The sequence below is a fragment of the Lissotriton vulgaris genome, chromosome 7, assembly GCF_964263255.1.
Source record: "Lissotriton vulgaris chromosome 7, aLisVul1.2, whole genome shotgun sequence".
Lineage (NCBI taxonomy): Eukaryota > Metazoa > Chordata > Amphibia > Caudata > Salamandridae > Lissotriton > Lissotriton vulgaris.
In genome coordinates, this window is record NC_141695.1 from 1,163,608,370 (window position 1) to 1,163,632,415 (window position 24,046).

Sequence of the window (24,046 nt, forward strand, 5' to 3'; positions counted from 1 at the left end):
ATAAAAATGTTGAAGTTTCTTACTTAAACTCTATTTCTCTCTCTCTTTTTATTCTACCTTAACAGCAATTATGGATAAAGAAGCACAGGAACCCAAAGTACAATCAGAAATACAGGACAATATTGACGATTTTTTTAATGTGACAGTGGACTAACAACTGTTGGAATTTATGGACAATTTTGAAAAACAAGAGACAATTTATGAAAATAAAGATCATGAAATTTCAGATGCAGTAATACTTGAAATTTCCAAAGATTATTAAAATTAATATCAATAAAATTTTATTTATAAATTAAAAATTGTTTAAGACAATATTCATTTTTTTCTCCATATTTAAGATATAATAGTAGAGTAATTATAAAAAAAGTCAGACTAATGGTAAAGAGTACAACATTTTTATATTACTATGTGCTCAGGGAGTGCTCAAAGGATCTGTTTCTACTTTCATGACAGACTATGTTATGGATTCCATATTAGAACATGCAAGATATCTACAGAGGAGACGGTGTACATTGAATTTTAGACTCTTCGTTGGTACCTACATGTTGGTACTTACATCACCCACACAACACAACAGCTCTATTCAGAGCTACCCTACCTCAAAGCACTCTAAAATATTATTTTACTATTTCCCTTGCTTTTCCCCTTGTTACGCTTTCCGAACGCTACCCGGTGCGCGGACCGGGCGCTAACCGTGCAAATTTTTTTTAAATAAAGTTTTTTTTAAACATATATGGGCCTCCTCAGCCACCCTCAGAAAACCTAGTGGGTCAGGATATGTCTCCCGTGCCCCCTTATACCCATTCCCAACATTGTTTATCCTCCATCTTATGACTAAATTTGTCCGAAACATATGATGGCGGACTCCCGTTACGCTACCGGTAAGCTACCTGGTTCGCGTACCGGGTAGCGCTTCCACCGCGAAAAATCGAAAATTTTTATTTTTTATTTTTTTGCCCCGCGGGGCCCTTTAATAGCCCCCACATCAATCGTAGGGGATCAGGAGGGGTCTACCTTGCCCCCTTTTATTCATATCCCCCTTCGTTTATTTCCACCTCTTGCCTCTCGATCCTACCGAGACACAAGATGGCGGCCGCTCTGAACTGTTTAGAATGTTCACAGTCACCGGAGAGCCAATCCGCTTCTCCTCGCGAAGTTCCGTTACGCGTCTGGTACGCGAACCGGGGAGCTAACCGGGACGCTGTCACAGATATATATATTTTTTTGCACCTAAAATACTCAAAATCCACTGGAGCACATATCTTGAGACCTAGCAAAGGCACATCGGACTACCAGTCCCTACAATTTTGCCAAGTTTCATAGAAATCAATTCAGCCGTTCGAGCTAAAAGTGAGTCCAACCTCCCTATGGAAAACTCAATGTTAAAAACACGTTTTGGAACCCCCCTTTTTTCTCGGCCCCCACTTCACGAAACCCCCCCAAACTTTCAGGGGACGCTCAGAAACAAAATTTCTGCCAATTCCGCCCATCAACGCCAAAGTTATTCAACATAGAATTTTCAGAAATCCCTATTCAAAAAAATCCTAACTATATATCAGCAGGTAACATATATATATATATATATATATATATATATATATATATATATATATATATATATATATATATATATATATATATATATATTCACTGAAAAAAACATAGGTTATAGACCATATATAGTTAGGAATTCGCATTTACAAAACCTTATTTTACTCACACAAAACCATTGAAATTCCATATATAGTTAGTTGCACTAACTATATATCGCGCACCCGCAATCCACTGCTGATGATGTCACATATTACATCATTCATGACATGGTCAGTGACATCACTGATGACATCACTGATGACATCTCAAATTACATCACTGATGACATCTCAAATGACATCACTGATGACATCACTGATGACATCTCATTTGACATTACTGATCACATCACTGATGATATCATTCATGTGATAATACGATGAACCTCTTCAAACTCTAATATAACCTTAGATACAATCAGTGTAAACAGACACTCACAGACTGTCACTCATACATGGAGTTACTCACACACCTAGTCAGTCATGCAAAGAATCAATCACACCTCCATTTCCTCAACTATACAGTTATACAAACTTTACTTATTCAAACATATACTAACACATATTTACTCTCTTATACAATCCCTGATACAAGTTCACAATGATCCATACAGCCACTCACACATTCACTGGCTCTTATGCACAGTTATTTATATATGTCAACTCTCACATGTACTGTGTTTTACATATGTACTTACTTTGACATGTAGCACTGAGATATCCATTCACTCACCAATACACTCATGCACACAGTCAACCGCCCATACAGCTGTTTCCACATGCACTTTTGAAACCATACATCTAGTGAATCAACTGCTCACACATCTATGCACAGAGTCATACACCTCCCAGCCACCCACACACACACTCAGTCTCCCATACAAATACTTGGGCAACCAATCAATAACCCATATAGTTACTCATATAGCTACTTATCAACACATGCAACAGTTTACAGAACAACAGACATAATGATGCACAAATTAAGACAGTTTAGTCACTAACCCATGCACTCAGTGAGACACATTTAATCACTCACTCATACAGTCAGTCATGCACCTACTAAATCCTTTATCCAGACACTTATACATCCACTCATTCTTCAATATGTAAGACATATTTTAACTTTACAGAAACATACAGTCACTGGATGTTGTCATCAGTGATGTCATCAGTGATGTCATTTGAGATGTCATCAGTGATGTCACTGACCATGTCATGAATGATGTAATATGTGACATCATCAGCAGTGGATTGCGGGTGCGCGATATATAGTTAGTGCAACTAACTATATATGGAATTTCAATGGTTTTGTGTGAGTAAAATAAGGTTTTGTAAATGCGAATTCCTAACTATATATGGTCTATAACCTATGGTTTTTTCAGTGAATTTTCAAGGTTTTGTAAATGCTAATTCCTAACTATATATGGTCTATAACCTATGGTTTTTTCAGTGAATTTTCAAGGTTTTGTAAATGCTAATTCCTAACAATATATGGTCTATAGCCTATGGTTTTTTCAGTGAATATATATATATACATACATATATAAACATATATCATCTGTATATCTATATAAATACAAACATAAATGCATGCATACATATACTTATATGCATACAGATGCATGTTATTTACATGAAAGTTGAAAAAACACTAATAAAAGCAAAGCTAAAAAGCCACCTCATTACAAACAGAATGGCTTTAACTTAAACGAGGGCGAGATCTATTGCATTTTCAATGCTTGTTTACTTTGGTTCCATCAAGAAGGCATTTCGATGTGTCACACATTTGCCATAAATTCTGAATGTTAGCACTCTAGTTGCACATTAGATCACTGTAGTAAAGCTACTGCTCACCAGGGACGTCTGCTGCTGGTATTCAAAGTGCATGTTTCAGTCTGCATGTCAGAATTTTTTTAATGAAATAAAAGAGGATTTGAGAAGTCACTCAAAATGATCCCTAATTTTTCTTTCTGAAGCACTAATCATACTTTCTATGGCAAAATTAACCCCCCTCATGTTGTTCCTTTTTAAATTGAGTGTTTTCAGACTTACCACTTCATTCCAATCAAGATGGCTTCTGGTGTGCCATACTTTTGTCATAAGTACGACTGTTAGCGCTCTAGTTGTTCTTTAGAACACTCTGGGACATTCTGTCATTGGGCTATACTTGGGGTACATCTGGGTGATATTTGGGCTACATTTAGGCTCTTTTGTCTCTGGTGGCCATCTTGGGAGACTGTATGTCAGAATTTTTTAATGAAATTGAAGAGGGTTTGAGAAGTCACTCAAAATGTGCCCTAATTTTTCTTTCTGCAGCACTAATCATAATTCATATGGCAAAATATACCCCTCATTTTGTTCCTTTTTAAATTAAATGTTTTAAGAGTTACCACTTTATTCCAATCAAGATGGCTTCAGGTGTGCCATACCTTTGTAATAAGTAGGACTGTGAGCGCTCTAGTTGTTCTTTAGAACACTCTGGGACATTCTGTCATTGGGCTATACTTGGGCTACATCTGGGTGATATTTGGGCTACATTTGGGCTCTTTTGTCTCTGGTGGCCATTTTGGGAGACTGCATGTCAGAATTTTTTAATGAAATAGAAGAGGATTTGAAAAGTCACTCAAAATGTGCCCTAATTTTTCTTTCTGCAGCACTAATAATACCTTCTATTGCATAATATACCCCCTCATTTTGTTCCTTTTTAAATTAAATGTTTTAAGAGTTACCACTTTATTCCCATCACGATGGCTCCAGGTGTGCTATACCTTTGTAATAAGTAGGACTGTTAGCGCACTAGTTGTTCTTTAGAACACTCTGGGACATTCTGTCATTGGGCTATACTTGGGCTACATCTGGGTGATATTTGGGCTACATTTGGGCTCTTTTGTCTCTGGTGGCCATTTTGGGAGACTGCATGTCAGAATGTTTTAATGAAATAGAAAAGGATTTGAGAAGTCACTCAAAATGTGCCCTAATTTTTCATTCTGCAGCACTAATCATACTTTCTATGGCAAAATATACCCCCTCATGTTGTTTCTTTTTTAATTAAATGTTTTAAGAGTTACCACTTTATTCTAATCAAGATGGCTTCAGGTGTGCCATACCTTTGTAATAAGTAGGACTGTTAGCGCTCTAGTGTTCTTTAGAACACTCTGGGACATTCTGTCATTGGGCTATACTTGGGCTACATCTGGGTGATATTTGGGCTACATTTGGGCTCTTTTGTCTCTGGTGGCCATTTTGGGAGACTGCATGTCAGAATGTTTTAATGAAATAGAAAAGGATTTGAGAAGTCACTCAAAATGTGCCCTAATTTTTCATTCTGCAGCACTAATCATACTTTCTATGGCAAAATATACCCCCTCATGTTGTTTCTTTTTAAATTAAATGTTTTAAGAGTTACCACTTTATTCCAGTCAAGATGGCTTCAGGTGTGCCATACCTTTGTAATAAGTAGGACTGTTAGCGCTCTAGTTGTTCTTTAGAACACTCTAGGAGGCTGCAGTAGAACACTAAGGAATCAACTGACAGTCTCTGTCCTTGTTGGATGTACATGTTTTACTGAGAATGTCAGACTTCATTTTCACATGACTGAGAAAGATAATGTGAATTTACAGAAAATATGCTTTCAGTTTAGCTTATAGATCCCCTTCCAAACCACTGAGGGAAAATCATGAGATATTAGTTTTCTTTCAAACAATATTCATGATATCACAGCAGAAGGTTTTTTCACATGGTAAAATCACCTTAGAACCCACCACAATTCCTAAAACGAGTATGGTACCATCAACAAATGATTTATAATGTAACTAAAGTCCTAAAACCCTCTATTAACTACAATGCTTTTGAATGAGGTGCTATCATGTATATTGGTCCCAAGATGGCTGCCAACACTTCTTGGATGAAGTGCTGACAGCCAATCAGATCAGATGTGTGGTTAGGCTCCGCCCAGATATATATCTTTTTTTGAACCTAAATTACTCAAAATCCACTGGAGCACATATATTGAGACCTAGCAAAGGCACATCGGGCTAACAGTCCCTACAATTTTGCCAAGTTTCATGCAAATCCATTCAGCCGTTCGAGCTAAAAGTGAGGCCAACCGCCCTATGGAAATTAACATGGGAAAAACGCGTTTTGGGACCCCCCTTTTTTCTCGGCCCTCCCTTGATGAAACCCCCCCAAATTTTCAGGGGCTGCTCAGAAACAAAATGTTCCATTTTCCTGAAAATTTCAGCCAATTCCGTCCACAAACGCCAAAGTTATTAGACATAGAATTTTCAAAAATCCCATAGAGAAAAAATCCTAACTATATATACCTACTGGCGACCGCCAGTAGGTAATATACATATACATATATATCACACTTACCTGTGAAATACTTACATGTTCATTGTAAAGGCATGCGTGGTAAAAGCATATTAGTAGTAAAAATTGCGTTGTAAAGGCACATGGATTGTAAATATGCGTGATAAAGGTAATGTGTGGTAATGCCCTCGCTGTAACGGCTGTTTCCACTGTGCAGTAACTGGTGTGGCCAGGCTGGGCTGTAAAGATGGATCAGTGTGAACTAAGAACATGGCTGTCTCTCTCAAAAAATGCCAGATGAGGCTGAACCCTGTTACTTGCTGTATAGTTGGATCCTAAACTCCTCTGACAGGCCACTAGAACTATGCAACAAGGGAGGACCAACGTATGTGGCAGGGTTGACTAAATTATGTGGCACGATAAGGCTAATTTTGTGGCATAAAGTGGCACATTTTGTGATAGCATTACATTGTTTTGTTGTAATTTTTACACATGGTAACGCTGTATAAGCAAAAATGTCCCCTTATCCCCAATTTAACACCCAAATACAGCAACAAGCATTGGAAAGATGACCAGTCAACTTTTGTGACAGGCTTTCCACTAAGCGGGACACATTTCACTATGTTTTAGTAACTTTTGATCTATTTGAGCTACAAACATTTGTTTTTGTTAAACTCTGCAGATTATGCAACATATGATGGATTATGCGGCAAATTTGGCAAATCTTTAACTATACACAGCCGCTTAATCAGATAATACCAGTGGCCCTGCTGATCTGTAACTTTATGGCCTTCTGGGACAAGGTGTTGAGGCCTTTGTCAGGGGCAGTGGTCCTCAAGATTTGTGTGCCTCTAGAGTGTGTCGCTATCCACCCTACCGTTTATATATTTTATAGATGTTGCACTTTGTGAGTGGGTTTACATGTGGTACTCAAAATGTTTAATTAGTAGTACTTTTCACCCATTTTTTCTCATGATTGATTATGATTTAGATCAATCGACTCCCATAAGGCATCATTAATGCAGTGCATACTGGGAAAAGTTTACATCTATGGTGGCTCTTCAAAATTGTTTTTAATGTGTGGCTAAACAGTGGTAAAGTGTAAAACCTCTAATCCCTTCTTACCTGCAAAAACAGTCACTGACTGTTAAGGGAGATACAGGGATGGTAGTGGTGTCACTCTATTTTTCTGAGTAAGAGCAGTCATGACTGATGTAGTGAAGTTTTCAACAGAACAAAGATTGATAGCCTTAGCAATGGTATATTCTGTGGCTCATCCCTCAAAGAATTCTAACACGGACATTACACAATATTAAGTAAAAGCAAAGTATAACACTCTAATTCCTGAAACTTTCAACACATGGGGGAGGTGGGATGAAATGCTGCTGAAATGCATCACAGTAATGATGATGATGAGACAAAATACCTTCCGAATAGCTAGGTACTTGCTTAATTTTGGACCCTTATGCAAACCTTTTCAAAGTGTTAGGTCAGCTGTGGGCAATTATGTAAGATGTGAAAATTTCAAAAACAGATCTTGACACATGGCAAGATAACAACGCTAGTATATCAACAGTTGGTGATACGTACTACAAACAAATTTGAGCATATGCAATTTAAATGTTAATATCAGTTGGATGGTCTTTTCATTAAATAATTGCGATAGCCATTTCAGTAACATTTCTAGTTTCAGTCCGGTGAATGCCTTTTAATTGGGCACCCAAAATGTGTTTTGTCCCCTATTGCCCAGGGCTTTTTCAAGGCTGACAAATACAATAGAGTGAACTGATTCACATGTTTCTATGTTCCCAGTATCAATTTTGAGTGTGAGGCCTCGCGAAGAAACTAACAAAATGTACATTAGTAAACAGAAAAGAATGTGGTCACACACTTTGACTACATCAGGTTTCAGATAGAAATGACAGGCATCTATAGTATATTTTAAATGGAAGACGATCGTCTCTCGTAAGTTATTTATATTCTTTTTAGAAAACCGGCACCTCTGTGAAGTAGAATGCAGCACCAGTGCTCCATGCAGGCTGCACACCAATACCTGGTTTACTTTGCAGAAGCTGGTTCCCAAAAGGTCTGGTATTTCCAGTTTATAGATTTAGAGCTCTAGCTCCTCAATCTTTCCATGTAAAGACAGCTGTTAAGAGGGGTGCCAGGTGATTTTACTAGTTGCCTGTTATAATTTGTTAGAAGTGACTAAGTGTCTCTTTTTCTTACTTCAGACATGCTCTGATATTGGAGCACACTCTGAGCGCCCACCTCTGCCCGGTACTTTTTGTCCTTTAACTTACTTGTCTACTATGGGAAACTCACTGGAAAAAAAAACACTGGTCGTGTCCCTTTATATTACAAAACAACATTTTAGATAGGTGCACAGTGAGCCGAATGGCACTGAGCACACAGTAGGCATGAATGGCCATTCATTTATTTAACATTTTAGGCTCAACATAATTCAACAAATAGGCGTGCGCATACTCACTACCGGCACAGTACTGGCCCGGCTTCAAGTCTCTGCAGGTAAACAACTCGACAGGGCGTTTTACCTCTATTTTAGCACAAAGGAGTTGTCACTAAGATTGATTTTTGTCATCGTTGGGAGGTATTGGTTTTGGCTAAACCTCCTTTTTACTTTATTTCTGCCAATGATAAAAACCTCTCATTAGAACTTGCCTCTAATGTGAAAATAAAGGCAGGGAGGTTACACACATTTTATGCTGTCTCACACACAGCACAAAGGACCTGATTTACAACAAATTTTACTACTAGTATTATTATGATTGTGGAGTCTCTGCACCTGTGGCAGAGACTCCACACATAAAAAGATAGGACAGTCGTAAAGATTCTACTCATAAATTTGTTTGTGAGAACCAAAAAACTGTAAACGTACACAAAAGTGTAAGTTTACCTTTGGCCCACAGATTGTGCTTAGTGGCATGCTATGTCATTTTAAATTACATCTGTTGTATGCTATGGGCATGTTATGGTATAAGTTTATGTTATGTTGTATGTAATGTTATGTTTTTTATACCTTGGCCTGAATGATATTTGTTGGAAAGTGGGTTATTGGTAGGGGCAAATGTAGGTCTGCCACTGGCAATAAGGCCACTAACACATGATAGGACTCAACATAGGTCTTAGAAAAATATTCCCTTGCTCAACCCTAGGTAAAGTGGCTGCGAGCAGACAGGCTTAACTTCAAAGACAAGTATGTAACGCATTTAAAAACACCATTTCAGTAAATAATTAAGACACAACACAAAATAAAAATCCAACACCAATTTATAAAAATAGGTAATATGTTTATCTTTTAAATGACACCTAAAACGAAAATAATCCACTGTAGGGAACCAGAGATATGAATTTTTAAAGATTAGTCACTTTCTAGTGCTTAGAAACCAACAGTGCCCCTTTAAGTCATTTCGTTTTCTCTGTCAGGGACACACCTTTATAAATTGTTCTGAAGAATTTTCTCACCACTGTAGTGGGCAACCTTCTTCAGCAAGCAGGGGTCAGTTAGAACACCTTCCTGGCGTTCTGCTTGCGGGTCCCAAAGTATCCAACACACAATCCAATGTTCTGGAATCTCCAAGAGGGTCCTTGAAAGTGTGAAACTTCAATTCCTAAATCCACTTGAACAAAACCCTTACAAATCCACTGGTACTCCAGGCTTTGAAGTCTTTGTGGGGCTGTCCAGGTGAGCTCTGTTAACCTTTAGCTTGCAGGGAGTTCAACTCTTGAGTCCTTTGGCAGCAAGGTAATCCACAGGGCTGCAGTTTTACTTGGTGCAGTCTTCAGAGGTCAGGCCTTAGAGTTCCTTGCACAGCAAAATCTATTCAGCAGGGCACTTCTTGCTTCAGTAAGTTATAGCAGCAGATCTGGAGGGCTCTGCCCCTCTCAGATACTTATTCAAAATTATCTGGGTCAAGCACCAGGTCACTGCTGACCAATGAGTGAAGGGCAACTCCTCATAGTTATGACCACATCCTGTAGAGTGTGGCATTAGTTTGTCCCAGAGTGCATCATTCTTCCAAATCCATAATGGCTGATTTTCCAGCAAGGAGGTAAGAGCTGGCTAAACACACCCCCTGGGATGGCTTATTTCCATGGACTCTCCCCCTACCATCTGCACTTACCTTCCTTCAGCCTCGCCCTGACTCTGGGTCAAGACTGTCAGAGTGGACTGAAACCCAGGACTCCCCTCTGCCTTTGAAGAGCATAGTTTACGACGCCACCTCCTGGCCTTGCATTCCTATAGACCAGCACACTGCCCTCCCAGCAGCCTGGCTAATCCACTTAACTCTGACCAATCAGGGCAGACCACTGAAAGGCTGCATTTGGACTTACAAACAAGAAAGTCTCATAACTTCTCGTATGTACACTTTAGGAGAAATTCAACAATATAATATAGTTGGATTTACTACTACCATTCTTTGAATGGTCCGGCTAGTCTTCTCCTATCAATGTTAATGAATCAATCACTTCCTACCATTTTAATCTATGGGTTTTGGGGTTTGCAATGGGGAAAATGACTTGGGCCACTTTTCAAGAACCAGGGCTTATAAAACCATATTTAATAAGTATTTCCCTAATTTCTACAGGACCCCCACCCCCTGTGCAACTAGGGAAGACTTCAGGGGTTCAAATCTGCGGAAATCATGCAGATTATCCTTACCCAATTCTTCTAGCATCAAAGTCGAATGTGAGCAGCTCTTTAACACAATATGGGGAGAGAAATGTCAAATTTCACTTTACCCAGGCATATAAAAACTCATTTTATAAGGGCATACCTTATAGATAACTGACCCCCCACCCCTAGGATACCTAGGGGTGACCCTGGGGGTCCCTAATATGCATAAATATGGTAGGTTGTTCATTTTTAAGGGTCCCTACCCCCAAAGTCGAGTTTGGGCACAATTTAAGGTTTAAAAGCTGTCCTGGCCACCGGGGATGCTTTCAAACTGACCTCAGGCGTCAGCACTGCACACATGCTAGTGCAGAAAATCTGCTGGACTCTAAACTGCCATGCCCCCGGATACTGGAGACTTCTAGGAAGTTTCAATCCCCTGCCCTCTTACATACTAGGGGCTTATGGGGTATATCATGTCAATTACAGGGGTACCCCACCATACCATAGTGTACCCTAGTGTATGTTGGGTGTATAACTGCATTTTAATGTGTTCGTTTTAGCTTGGCACTGGGCCTGGTTAAACAGAGTCCAGGGTCAGTCAGAGTCAGTTAACACCAGTTCTAGTCAGCACAAAGTTGGGGGGTGCCCAGGGCACAGGATGACTTTGCAACAATATTATTATGCTACACCTGGTCATATGGTGTGTAATGTAATCTTCTGCTGCTTAGCCATGAAGCTATGTTATATACTGTGCACTGGGCTCGGATTTGATTTTGCACTGTGTTATATTTTACAAAATGAGCCAACAGTCACATAATTTGTAATAAATGCAGGGCTCAAAGAACTTTCTTACGAGTGTTCCGCTGGAGCTGTGAAATGCCATGGTTGCCAATACCAAAGGCAACCTAGTCTTGAGTCCATCTAATGCATCTTTCTTCTGCCACCTTCAATTCCTGTCACTTTAGCTCACTCTCAACGGTTCTTTTTCATCCCTGCTTTCTCCCTTTGTTAATTTTTTCCTAGCTTCCTCTTCATCCTTGTTTCTTCCTTTCCTCCTTTTTTTCGCTTGCATTGGGTCAAAGTCTAACAATGGAAAATAAGTTTTCCCAAAACTAAGCCTGTGAGGCAAGCCATGTCTCAGCCCACTTATCACTTTTCTGATTTATTTCTTGAATGCCCCCACCTCACCAGCCTTTTCACAGCACTAACCAGTTTGAAAGAAACCCAGAGCTCCTTCCACCCCCCAGAGAGCCTTGACCGCTTCTGTGCGTGTCCCCCAGAACTTTAGTGCTCATACCCGTATATAGAGAGGCTTTTGTAGGGTGACCAGGCACATTGGGTTTGCTGGGAGGGTCTTGGTTTTTTAGATCTCGCCTAGCAACGCAGCGTTTGCGCTGCACCCTTTGGCGAGATCTTTTGTCCTCGATTTTCTGCCGAAGGGGGACAGGAGATGTGCACACGCCTGGACAGGCGATGTGCACGTGTACGGCTCATGGCGCACGCCACCACACACTAGCGGGATGCCAGCTTGGGCAAAGGAGGAGCAGCAGCATCTCTGTTGCTTGTCACGGTGCTGCTTGTTCCTTAATATCCTCATCCAGACAGTTTAAAAGGACAGTCCTATACGTGAAAATGCATGAACTTTAATTCAGTAAATGGACACAAACTGGTAGCACATTATATACTGGACCAAGCAATATAGTCATTAAAAGTCCATTAAAGACATACAAACATTCATTAATCTAATTTTTCAATGTCTTATCATGTGATGGGGTACTTATACACAGCACGCAGTTAAAATGGTGAATACATTATTAATTGACCTCACCGCGCTTAACTCTTGCCAGTTTTCACCCACATTTTGTAAGTATCAACTGCTGTCACTTCTGGAACACATATAAATCTATTGACAACATGTATAATATTGGAATAGACTTTTTCTCCAACAATTCCTTAAACAATATTTAATGAAGTCAGATTGTTTTATTTCCAGCCATCTGTAAACTGGGTGTGCTGGGGTGGAGAGACATTGCAAGCAGGGTAGCTTCTCTTGACGCTCCCCAAGTGCCAGGCTTTTGTCCTCCCTGGCTGGACACAATAACTCACAGGGGAGGCTGGATGGATGAAACCTATTGTGTAGCTGACCTCCATAATTGACTTTTCGGACAAGAAGCCAGAGTAGCATATCAGTTTCATTTCCACTCCCTCGTAGTCACACATTTGCCCACTATCGTAGCTGATTGAACGAAGACAGGCACGTAGAGCTTATTTCTAGATACGGTTACCTTTGGACATTGTGGCTTAACAGAAAATAAAAGAGGGCGTTTTCTGCCTGATTCAGGAAGAATGTCAAAATATTACAAGCAAAAATCTCTTCTTCCACTTAGACATATTTTTCTGACTTTCCGGAGTTAACAGGCTCACAATGGGTCTAATTACCCAGCGTAGTTCAGGAAAGATCATGTGACATTCATGTGCAGATCCTATTCCACTGTGACTGTGCAAAGCTTTCCATAGCAAAGAACTCTGAATAATGGGAATACGATTTAGCTGAACAAATGCACACTTTTCTTCTCCATGGTGAAAATATGTTTACCTGTGGAGAAACTCTTTCCTCATTCCTCAGCAAATCTGGGGGTAATCCACTCACCTTCCCACTCTAGAAAAGGATTTATGCAAGCCATTGCCCGGAGTAAAGATCCTTCCAATTTCAGGGAGGAAAGGGGAATGAGAGGAGTCTGTGAATGGTGAAAAATTGTACATGTCTGAGGACATTCGCAAACTTTCAACATTAACCCTCCTTTGAATGGGGCATTTTCCCACTTCTTGGGTTGGATTTACAAGGCCTGAGAACTCTCGGGTTGTGACAGGAATTTCAGCATTCGTAAATATGTTTACTCCTTCCAGGCATTCAACTTAAAATGACTGATTGTACACTATTAATCTGAGCAAGCTATAATACATGTTATCCTTTCTGCATAAAAGGCAAACATTGTAGTAGATTGTGGCACATAACACATTTCGTGTGAGAAATTAAAGAAAACAGCCCATTCTGGAATATTTTTCATTTATCAGTTTACAAGTTTGAAATCCACTAATCAAGGTTATAGGTTTTCATATAAAACACTGAACCCTTGTTCACCTTGTTATCCCATCTGTATGACCATTTCTTAATTTGTCCAGGTGGTTTCTGGTGCTCGGCACAGACACTTATAACAGCCAGTTGCATGGCAATACAGCTCTTTTATAATTTTTATAATACACCTACAACCACCTGCACAAATGAATCACTGTTTGTTTAGCCCATAATATGTCTGGCAGTCTGCCTTTTGTTTACATTGACTCCTTCACTCAAAGACATGAGTAGTATCTACTTTGAGACCTGCCTCTCCAAGCTTTAGAAATGCGAAGACTTACTATCCTAGTGTGACTGCTTTCTAAGGGTGCTGCCTAAAGTACCTAGAATTCTTCTCTAGAAGAAAGGGCTTCTAGGCTTACGTTTGTTTTTCCATCCTGTGCATGGCTATTAGGAGCTCATGGTATGTCCGAATTTCAGCACTTCATTTGGTATATACATAAGAATAAGCTCAAGCTTCCATTTTTAGGTGTCACTACAGACACCTTTAGCTTTGTTGAAGACTCATTGTTTCCAGTACATTACATTTACTTAGGGTCTGGAAGCCATGCTGTTTGGAGTATGGAATAGAAGCCGCGCCCATATTTGTGATTGGCTTGAGTCATTGTCCTTCATAAATGCTGGCTTCTGATTCGTTAATAGGGTTGTTAGTCCCTCCTCAGTACCACCTTGTCTTCATTTGTAACCTCCCATGAGGACTGGCCCTTTTACTTCTGTTGTTACATGGTAAGTCTTTTTTAGTCTGTAAGTGCTATTTTCTTTAATGAGTTTCTCCTACTGCAGGCATGACATGCTTTTCTGCAACACTCAGCGCCATTGGTGCTTTCATTTTCCGAGCAGCCGGGACAATGACGGCTGCTTCTTTGAGATGAAAAAGGTCTAGGATTTACAAGAGTTTGAGCTATTGGCATTATAAATGACAATGCCTTTTATTTATGTGTTAATTTCATGTACAATGCCAATAGCTTAAACTCTCGCAAATGCGAGACCTATTGCATTGTAAATGCTTGTTCACCATTTGTCTTGGCTAATTTCAGTAAATTAAGCACATGGCCCAGTTAGAGAGGAGACATGTTTTCGTACGTTCTCTACTGCTGAATTAGCAGCACAAAGCAATTTACTTAGCACAGTTCATACTCTTTTGAAATATTTTATTTAATTTCCCTTAGTTCGTCAAGTCTTTGCTTTTCATGGTGGTGAACGCTGTCATTCGAGTCATTCTCGATGCCAAACTGTACTCCTACGTATGTGTTTGTGGAATCCTGATTTTCGGTTTTCAAAATCTAGCCACTCTAAGCTTTTGTCGTTTGTCTGCATTACTGACTGAACCGTCCAATGCCGAGGTGCTGCCGCTTTAAGAGGGGGATTCCCCGCTCACAGACTTTGTCTTGTCATGGTGTCATTCTGCTCGGACGCAGGTACAATGATTCACTGAAGACTGTTCTTTTATCAGTCTTGTGTATTGCTGCCATAATGTGTTCTGACGCTGCGTCCAGGCTGACGTCACCCGGAAGAGTTGCTCTCTGTTTACATCAGCTCACAGGCAATTTGTGAACCGCACCCTGCTCGGAGTGGGAGCTTTCCTTTGAGAGCTGAAAGCAAGAGTACAGCACGCTCCGCGGACCCTCCTCATCCAGGTACTTGTCCTTCTTTAACTTACTTATCCACAAACCGGTCGTGTCTCTCATATTACAAAACGCCATTCGAGAAAGCCTGAAGCATTTCAGTGAGTTATGGGGGCCGTAATTGTAACCCTGATTTAAAGCCTATGATGGGGGCAGAGCCTCGGCCGCTCAATGTGATGACTCACAGCTGCCATGCCAGGAGGCGTGAAACATCCCTTATTTTCATGCCTCTAAGTACAGCCCAGAAGTGACAATCTATAATGCAGAATTGTTTTTGGCCAGCAGATCTGCAGCACCACTCACTCTTCATGCCTTACAAACTCGTCTGCCAATGCACATAACGGCAAACCAATAACTCAGAACTGTTCAGGATTAACAGAACTTTATACTGTTTGTTTGTAGCTGCCTCTGATATATACCTGTCATGGGAATTTGTATGGCACTGTCAACTCACTCAGTATGTTGCTTTTTTCTTTGCTTGAAACCAATAAAATACAGTTAAAAAAATATATATTGTAGTTGCCTGCAATTTGAGTACTTGGTTAGATGGCAATTTATTCTGGTCTCCTTAATAAGCAATATTAATACAACTAATGGCAGAACTGAAACTTGTTTAAAATCATCACTAGTAAAACAGCTGTGTTGTTGAATGTATTTTTTTTTGCAAGCATAAGGTGGCTACATTTAGGTGACAACATATTTTATTGTTTTTCTTTTTCTTTTTGAGGCATGTGCTTGCATAAAACATCAAAATCACCATTTCACCAGTTAGCCAAAGTGAGACCTACTGGCTTTGCCAATCCTCATTTAATTTGTTTTTTATTGATTTATACCCGATTTCATTTAATGAAAGAAGCAACCCTGATCTCAACAACATATTGTTTTCCGATGGAAAGGGTCTGTCTATTTTTTATTGCTAGATTGTCCAAGAATGTTTCAGAGCATGTGTTGTAATCAGCTATTTTAACAGAAGCCATATGATATGTAGTAAAATAGTTCCAATTACATAAGATAATTATACTACTTTAGAGCAAAGGACATCTCAAGCTCTTGATTTAATTCAGGAAACCTTACTGATTAGTAGCAATGTCCTCATTAGCCAAAGGACTGAATTAGGTTATGCATCAGGTAAAGTCTGATACTTCCAGTGTTCAATATTTTTATTGAAAAGGAAATATTATTTTGCAAACAATGTTACCACATCTTCCAGCAAGTAAAGAAAACTTTAAATATAACCCCAAGCTACACATGGACCTCACCTAAGGTAGCCAGTGGAAGAGACTACCCTGGCATTGTCTTTGAACTCAATCTTTTGAATGTGGAGGTGGGGAAAGAAAGTAAACAGTACTCTCATAGCCCTGTAAGCATTCAGTAGTTTCCACAATTTGCTCTTCTCCTAGTACCTCATCTGTAAATAGGAGGCAGCTCAGAGGTTAATGGTGGGACAGCAGTAGTGCTAAATTTTTATTTGCTGTTGCAACAGGTGTGTATCAGCACTCATTTATGAGAACGGGGCTTATTTTTCATGATCCGATTTTGACCAAGATTTGGAGAGAGAAAGGCAGACAAGAGATAAAGAATTAAGAAGGGAAATATGGAAAAAGTGAGACAGGAAAATAACCAGGAATAAGAAAGAACCTTCAAAAGTAAGATAAAGAGACAGGAAGTTTAGGGTGGCTGAAGAAAGGCAGGAATCAGAATCAAGTAAAAGCGGCCATGGTGTTTGGGGACCACACCATTCAACAGTATATGCAGTGGAATTTGAGAGAAAACTTTGGGCAACCCCCACTTTTGTTTTGTTTTACAAATTTAACGTGATAACAGGTCAAACGTGATATCACTGGGGTATGAGTCATAAGATGTCCATTGTCACCTTTCCTAACTTTGGTATTTGGCTAAATCAAAGTCCATGCCACTCCCTTAATTGCAGACTGTTGTTCACATCTCACAATACCATTTGCTTAAGACCTTTGTATTGGCTCTGTTAATCTTTTATAGCAGTGCCTCGCTCACTTGTGTGAAAATGTTTGGACAAATGTGTGCTTTGCCCTTACACTCAGCTTGCACACTTACTGGGCGTCAGCTGGATGTCACTTCTTGTAAGGACTATATGCATTGCTACCTGTTAGACTTGCCATCCTTAGGTTGATCTTCCCCCAAACCTTTTTGCCTAATTACCTCCACTTTTTGCTTATTCTTTTTCTTGGTCCTAGGACTCTGAGCACTTTACCACTGCTAACTAGTGCTAAAGAGCCTATTAATTTCCCTTAAACATGGTAAGACTGGTGTATACACAACTGGCATATTTCGTTTAAATATAAGTCCCTTGTAAAGTGGTATATCATATAACCAGGGCCTGTAATTCAATGCTTCCAGTGCGCCTCCAGCACTTATTGTGCCATCCATACAAGTAGACTTTCAAATCGGTCACAGGCCTGCCACTACAGGACCTGATGTGTGAAGTTTACTGCGACTTCGACTTGGCATTCAAAACCCTTTGCCAAGCCTGAAACTCCACTATTATTACACATAAGTCACCCCTACGGTAGGCCCAAGTACTCCATAGGGCAGGGTGCCGTGTAGGTAAAAGGTAGGACCTTTAAGTTTTGCATGTCCTGGTAGTGACAAACACCAAATTAATTGTTCACTACAGTGAGGCCTACTCCCCTCATATGCTAACATTGGGAATTCCTTAATCAGACCCCCCAGGATATAGCGGCATGGATTAGCAAATTTAGCGGCACAAAAATGGAAATTTAGCGGCACAAATATGGAAATTTAGCGGCAATTTAGCGGCATTTTATGTGGCCATTTTTTCCTACAACAAACACAGATATCTTAGTTTTTTTGTTATTTAACAACATGAAGCTATGTATATTTGGTTGACTTACAATGTAGACACTTTGTTTCTCTCGAGCTTGTGCTTCACAATTATGGGCTGCTGCAGTTTCACAGCAAATCTACAACTAGGAAGGAATATTTCTTTCCTGTCCATATTTTATTGTATCTTGCTCCCCGTCCCATCCTTCCCCTGTTGTTGCAACAACACCTCCTCACTGTACAGGAGTTTTTCCAGCTAGTACTGCAGCCACTACGTCTGGTGCACTACGTGATTTTAACATGGCAGCTCCCAGTCTACCAACACATGAGTTGGTGAGCGCCCAATTGTCTATACCATACCTAGGCATCCTACTGGCCCCCACACCGGTGAAGACACTTGCAGCCAACTAAGGACCCTTCTCGCCCAGACCAACACAACGCTCTCTGCATGGAACCGCTCAGGGCTGTCATGGTCCGGCCGTATTGCGGCTGTCAAAATGACAATACTCCTGCGCATGTTGACGAATGTTCTTCGCCCCAATATTATTTTGATTATTTTTTGCACATATTCTTTTGACACTATTGAATGATGTTAACATTTCTCACGTGCCTTTCTTCACGGTTTGGTGACTGAAGTGTTCCAACTGTATTTTGGCGTTGAATTTTTATGACCTTTTCACAAATTGGATATGCTAATTTTGAATAAACTGATCCACAAAACTAAAACTCTGTAGTCCTGTTGGTACCTCGTTTGGGTGGTGTGGCGGTCCGGGCCAGACTGGGGTATCTGGGTCCTATAACAGATACAGGATTACACTTGAATAATCGGGAATTTCTGAGGAGTAAACTCGTTTTTGCTTAGAGTTCTACGTTTACCTTTTTGCACGTGCAGACCTGATCCTCTATGCACCACTTAGACCAGTGAATCTCAAGTTACAGCCTGGGGGCTGCTTGTAGCCCTCTTGACCTTTACATACGGCCCCCCTGGTTAACAGCAGCACGAGCTGCTGTTTAGTTGCTGAACACTAATATTCAGATTTTTTTTTAATTAAACGGGCAATCATTTATCAACCTGAAACTAAATGCCTGCCTATTTATTTAACATTTGTTAGACCTCCTTATAAAATCCCTGACCCATCCAGACACCCTACCGCCAACCCTGCTGGCATCAGTGCGGCCCTCGGTCACACCACAGACCGTACTTTGTGTCCCCTGGGCAAACGTTAATGTCATGAGTACCTTTGACATAGACGGGTACCTTTGACATAGACAGTGGGCGCACTCCACCCCCCTACACTCCCACCTCCAGGTGTGTGGACAATTAATTATCAAATTAAATATTTAACTAAGATTATAGAGCGTACTTTACATAATGTATCTGGTCTAAGTGTGCTGATAAAGTGTAAAATGTTACCCAATTCAATGTAATCCATTTTATCGATCTAGGTAGGTTAATTATGAATTTATCTGCACGATTTAAACTCCTGGCCTTCAGGGTTTGAAACTCTACCGTAGGTGCAGGTGTCCACTGAGCTACCTTAGTGGGTACCATGTTAGGTCCTGTAACAGTAAGGTCGGCCTCTTTTCCAGCGGAGGGGTTGGAGCGCGCATGTCACCCCCGTGCAGCCCGGTGTCTGCCGGCTCATGTTTGCTCGCCCCAGCCCCCTCCATCCCCGGCTGCAGGGCCGGCCAGAGTGACAGAACGGTTAATATTTACTGAAGGCAGAGCCGGCTACCTCTGTGAGAGAGTCCGGAGAGAGCAGGCCTGGGACACGGGAGCAGAGATCAATCCTGTCTGCTCATCAAAGCTTAGAAGTCGGATAATGAACGAGGCCTGGCGTGTATCACCGAGAGGCCCTTAACAAGGCCGCAGAGCTGCACTGCGCGCGGAGCACCCTGCGGCCCGCCGGGGCCCGCCCAGGCCCATCCATCACGGGTCACCCTAACGAGACGGCCTCATTAGTAAACATGCCCTGGGCCGGGGCCCCCGAGCGACTCAGCCCTGACCCGGAAATGAAGCCACGCCTTCCCCAGGTGTGCGTCACGGCGAAAAGTGGCAGGTACAGTGACGGCTCGATCCCTCGAAATCCTGGAATGGCTGGCAAAACGGCGGATTTCGCGGGCGTTTGGGCAAATATCGCGGGATTTGCGGCGTTCGGCCGATTTCGCGATTTGTTTGCAAATCGCGAAATCGCGATATCCTGGAGGGTCTGCTTAATAGACTGACTTTTAAGTTGTAATTCCTGATTAGAATGGGGTGGTTTGTCATGTTTTAGTTCTTTTGAATGGTAATGATAAATCCTCTTTACTGGTAAAGTTGTATTTAACATTATTAATTTCGAAATGTCACTTTTAGAAAGTGGACATTGCTCTGCTCTTACTGCTCTGTGGGTCTGTAGCCTGTCTCCAATATACGCCTGGGGTATGTGACAGCTTCACGTTGTGCATTCCCTCTAGACAGCCACAAAAACAGGAAGGATAGTTGTGTCTGATGTCCATCTGCAATTTGATAGTTCTTCCTTGCCAGGAAAGGAGGTAGGAACTAAAAATTGTACCTGAATAGGCAATTTCCTGTCCCCACACAAAGGCTGATTATCCCCTATGAACAGTCTGGAGCCAGGGCTGGGACGAAAGGACATCTGTGCTCCTCAAAGATCCTTCTTTGAAGTCACTCCCATTTCAAAGGCCCAACTGGGTATAAGTACTGGGTCTTTGACTCCTTCAAACCAGATACTACTGGACCTGTGAAGAACTCTGCCAGGAGGAAGGACTGCTGTGCTGCTACAAGGACTGCCATTCTGCTGGACTGCTGCCCTGGAAGAACTGCTTTTCTGCTCTGCTGTGCTGGCCTGCTGTTTGCTACCCTCTGCCCTGCTGAGGAAAGGGACTGGACCAATATTACTTAAACCCAGAGTGACTTCAAGGGTAAATTGGCTTGCCCAATGTTCTGAAATCTCAGGGACATCAAAGACTTCCTGCAATCCTGCAACAGCACCTGGACTTTGCCATCAGTGAATCCCTGCCCTGGGAAGTTGTATCAATCCAGGTTATCTGTGCTGCAATTCTCGGCGCCAATGCATCTCCGCCATTGCGCTGATCGGAACCGGTGCATTTCACCAGAGGCTGCCGCATTGCCTATCTGCTGGGCTGCTCGACGTTAAAGCTTCCCAGTTTCCCAGCGTGTGTGGCTCAATGATGAGGCATTGCCATCTTCAGTGCTGCTCGACAACAAAGCTTTCCCCTTGTGCGCTGCTCTATCACAAAGCATCATGTATGATTTCTACGGATCGACGACGATCATGCATCGTCTCTCTGTTCCTCTCCTCTTGAGTCAACGCAGCCCCCTCCAAAAGTACTGTTGTTAGCAGACCAAGGCTGGTTTCTGTATCGGACCTGTGCTCCATCGCGGTCAGCCTGAGTGTTTGGATCTGCCTGGTCAAGTGCGACCAGATGTCCCCGGTTGGCACTTTATGATTCTAAGCACAATATTTTTTAAAAGTGTATAACTGCTTATTGGATTGTCGTTTGGTCCAGTTGTATTCATAAAATTATCTATTTTTCTAATCTGGTGTGGCGTCTTTTTATTTTTTTATGGTGTTTTCTTTGTGTTACTGTGTGCGTGCTGCACAAATACTTTACACATTGCCTCTTTAGATACGCCTGACTGCTCTATGCCAAGCTACCAGAGGATGAGCACAGGTTATCTTTTAGTGTGTATTTAGCTTACCCTGACTAGGATTGTGGTTCCTACTTGGGCAGGGTGCATATATCTGCCTAATAGAGACCCAACATCTAACACTAACTTAATTGTTACAGCTCACTGAATTGCTGAGTCTCATATCATAGTCAGGAAGAGCAAATAGTTTATTCAACGATCCTTTTTCTGCTTGTACATTTAAGGAGGGATTATTTCGCTCTTTCAGATTTTTTAAGTACAGCTTCCTGTTGGTGAGACATCCATCCAAGCTCCCTGTAGGGAGAGTATAGACATCTGTAACATTCAATAACAAAGGTCGTATTGTGCATTGAACCTCATTGCACAGAAACTACTTTACCTCATGTTTAGTACCTCTCCATCATGCATGGCTGAGTACTGTAGAATCTCCAGGTTAGCGATTTGCGTTCAATTTTCCATGTGCAAATATCACCTCAAGCTTCATCGCAGAGATTATAGTTTAGTTTCAAAGTCTATGAATGCCTTCTGGGATCTTCAAAGTCCACCATCCTTAGCTCTTAGCCTCCTATTCAATATTGTTATGGTTAACATCTAGATATCTGTTTCAGTGCCTGTTACCGTACTTCCCAGAATAGGCCATTTTACAATGCGTGTGTTTACAAAGCCTGCCATACAACAAACACGTGGTTACGCCACATACCTTTACAACGCAAATCATTACATCGACTTGCTGTAGAGGGGTCCTGGATTTTGGAATAGTGTAATTTCCTATTCCAACTTCAGTCTGTGAAACAGTAGGGAAGGGTGTTGGATTTAAAATCCAACACCTTCTGCCCCTACAGCAAGTCATTGTAACGACTTTCTGTGTAATGGTATGCGATGTAGTAATGCAGTCGTTGTAATGTCCGCTTTGTTATGGCATCCAGTGTATCAGCATCATCGTTAACTATATTTACCAGTTCCCAGAATTTCTTTTTACAGAGTTTTATATAACACAAACTTGACTTGAAAGTATCGGGTATCAAAGCGCTTTACATGGCACCAGTAGCGTTACATGAGGACACCTTCATTTTTGTTAGTCATGGGGAGATTAAGTGATTTGCCCAGAATCACAGGATGTTCAGCGTCATTGCTGAGACTCGAACCCGGTTCCCCAGATTCAAAGTCGGCCACCCTAGCCGTTAGGCCAACTCCTCTTCCCCTTTACCTCTGAAACGCAGTGCAAGGTCTACAGACAGAGCTTCTTATGGGACTGCTCATATTAACACCTGCCAGATTATTGGTTTGAGAAAATGGTGGCAAGTGTCAACTGAAGGTGACCTCCCCATGCTGTGGTGAGAGAAATTGGTGATAGTTTTTAAGATACAGCACTTTAATGAAGATACTGATGGACTTACATGTCCACGAAAAAGCTCGCAAGAAAAAGCTGTCTGATTGCATGTTTTTGATAAATGCCATTAGGCTACCATTATGTTTGGCTTGTGCCTATACTATAATCTGGTGCCTCCTCAGGACTTTATGATCCCTAAAAAACGAGGTGTAGTGTCTTCTACGGCACTTTATCTTTTTTCAGCCAATGTATCTTGTGCCAAAAAACCCTAAGCTTGTTTCTCTAAGTTGCTCACACTGATGAGCTGCATCACCTATTTCCCATTATGTCTGAGACTGAACTAAAAAGGAGCAGCATCAAATCATATCTGTTTTCTTTAACCCCTTCCCTGCTGGCCCGATTCCGCCCCCGTGCGGTAAACAAACGAACAGGGGCGGGTCATGACGAACCCCAGCCGTCATCAGCACACGAGCACCGTAGTGCATGACGGCTGGGGTTCGTCACCAGCATGGAAGGGGTTAAGCAGTAAAGTAGCAACAAATCCCTCAGTCCCAGCAGATCCATTCCCTCCTCCTCCAGAGCACACAGCCGATCTGCTAGAAAATTACCACACAATTCCCCGTAATACTGCTGACCCCTGTATTCTAGGGCATACGCCTTCCATTATCCACAAACATAATTTCCCTACATTTTCCACTAATACAGTAACTACTACTTCTCTGTTTTGCTTACTTTACAAATGCAGATAAACATCCGATGATACTGCTGACGTGATTATTGCCCTTAATCCTGATCTCCTCTGGCTTGGTTGTGAAACTCAAGCCTATGGTTTTATCTTCCACCTGAATCAGCAGTATTTCACATACATAGCGATCAAATCCATCGAACAATTAATAAAATATATCTCCACTCCT

The 24,046-nt window shown here is 41.3% G+C and overlaps 1 protein-coding gene across 1 annotated transcript in view; it reads left to right on the plus strand.

The window, feature by feature from the left end:
- The first annotated feature begins 15,066 nt into the window (after window positions 1-15,066).
- Window positions 15,067-24,046, plus strand: part of LOC147703096 (E3 ubiquitin-protein ligase RNF14-like) — a 187,330-nt gene continuing 178,350 nt past the window's right edge. Inside the window, exon 1 of the mRNA XM_086931633.1 lies at window positions 15,067-15,318. The gene's annotated coding sequence lies outside the window, so the exon portion shown is untranslated. The remainder of the gene's footprint in view (window positions 15,319-24,046) is intronic.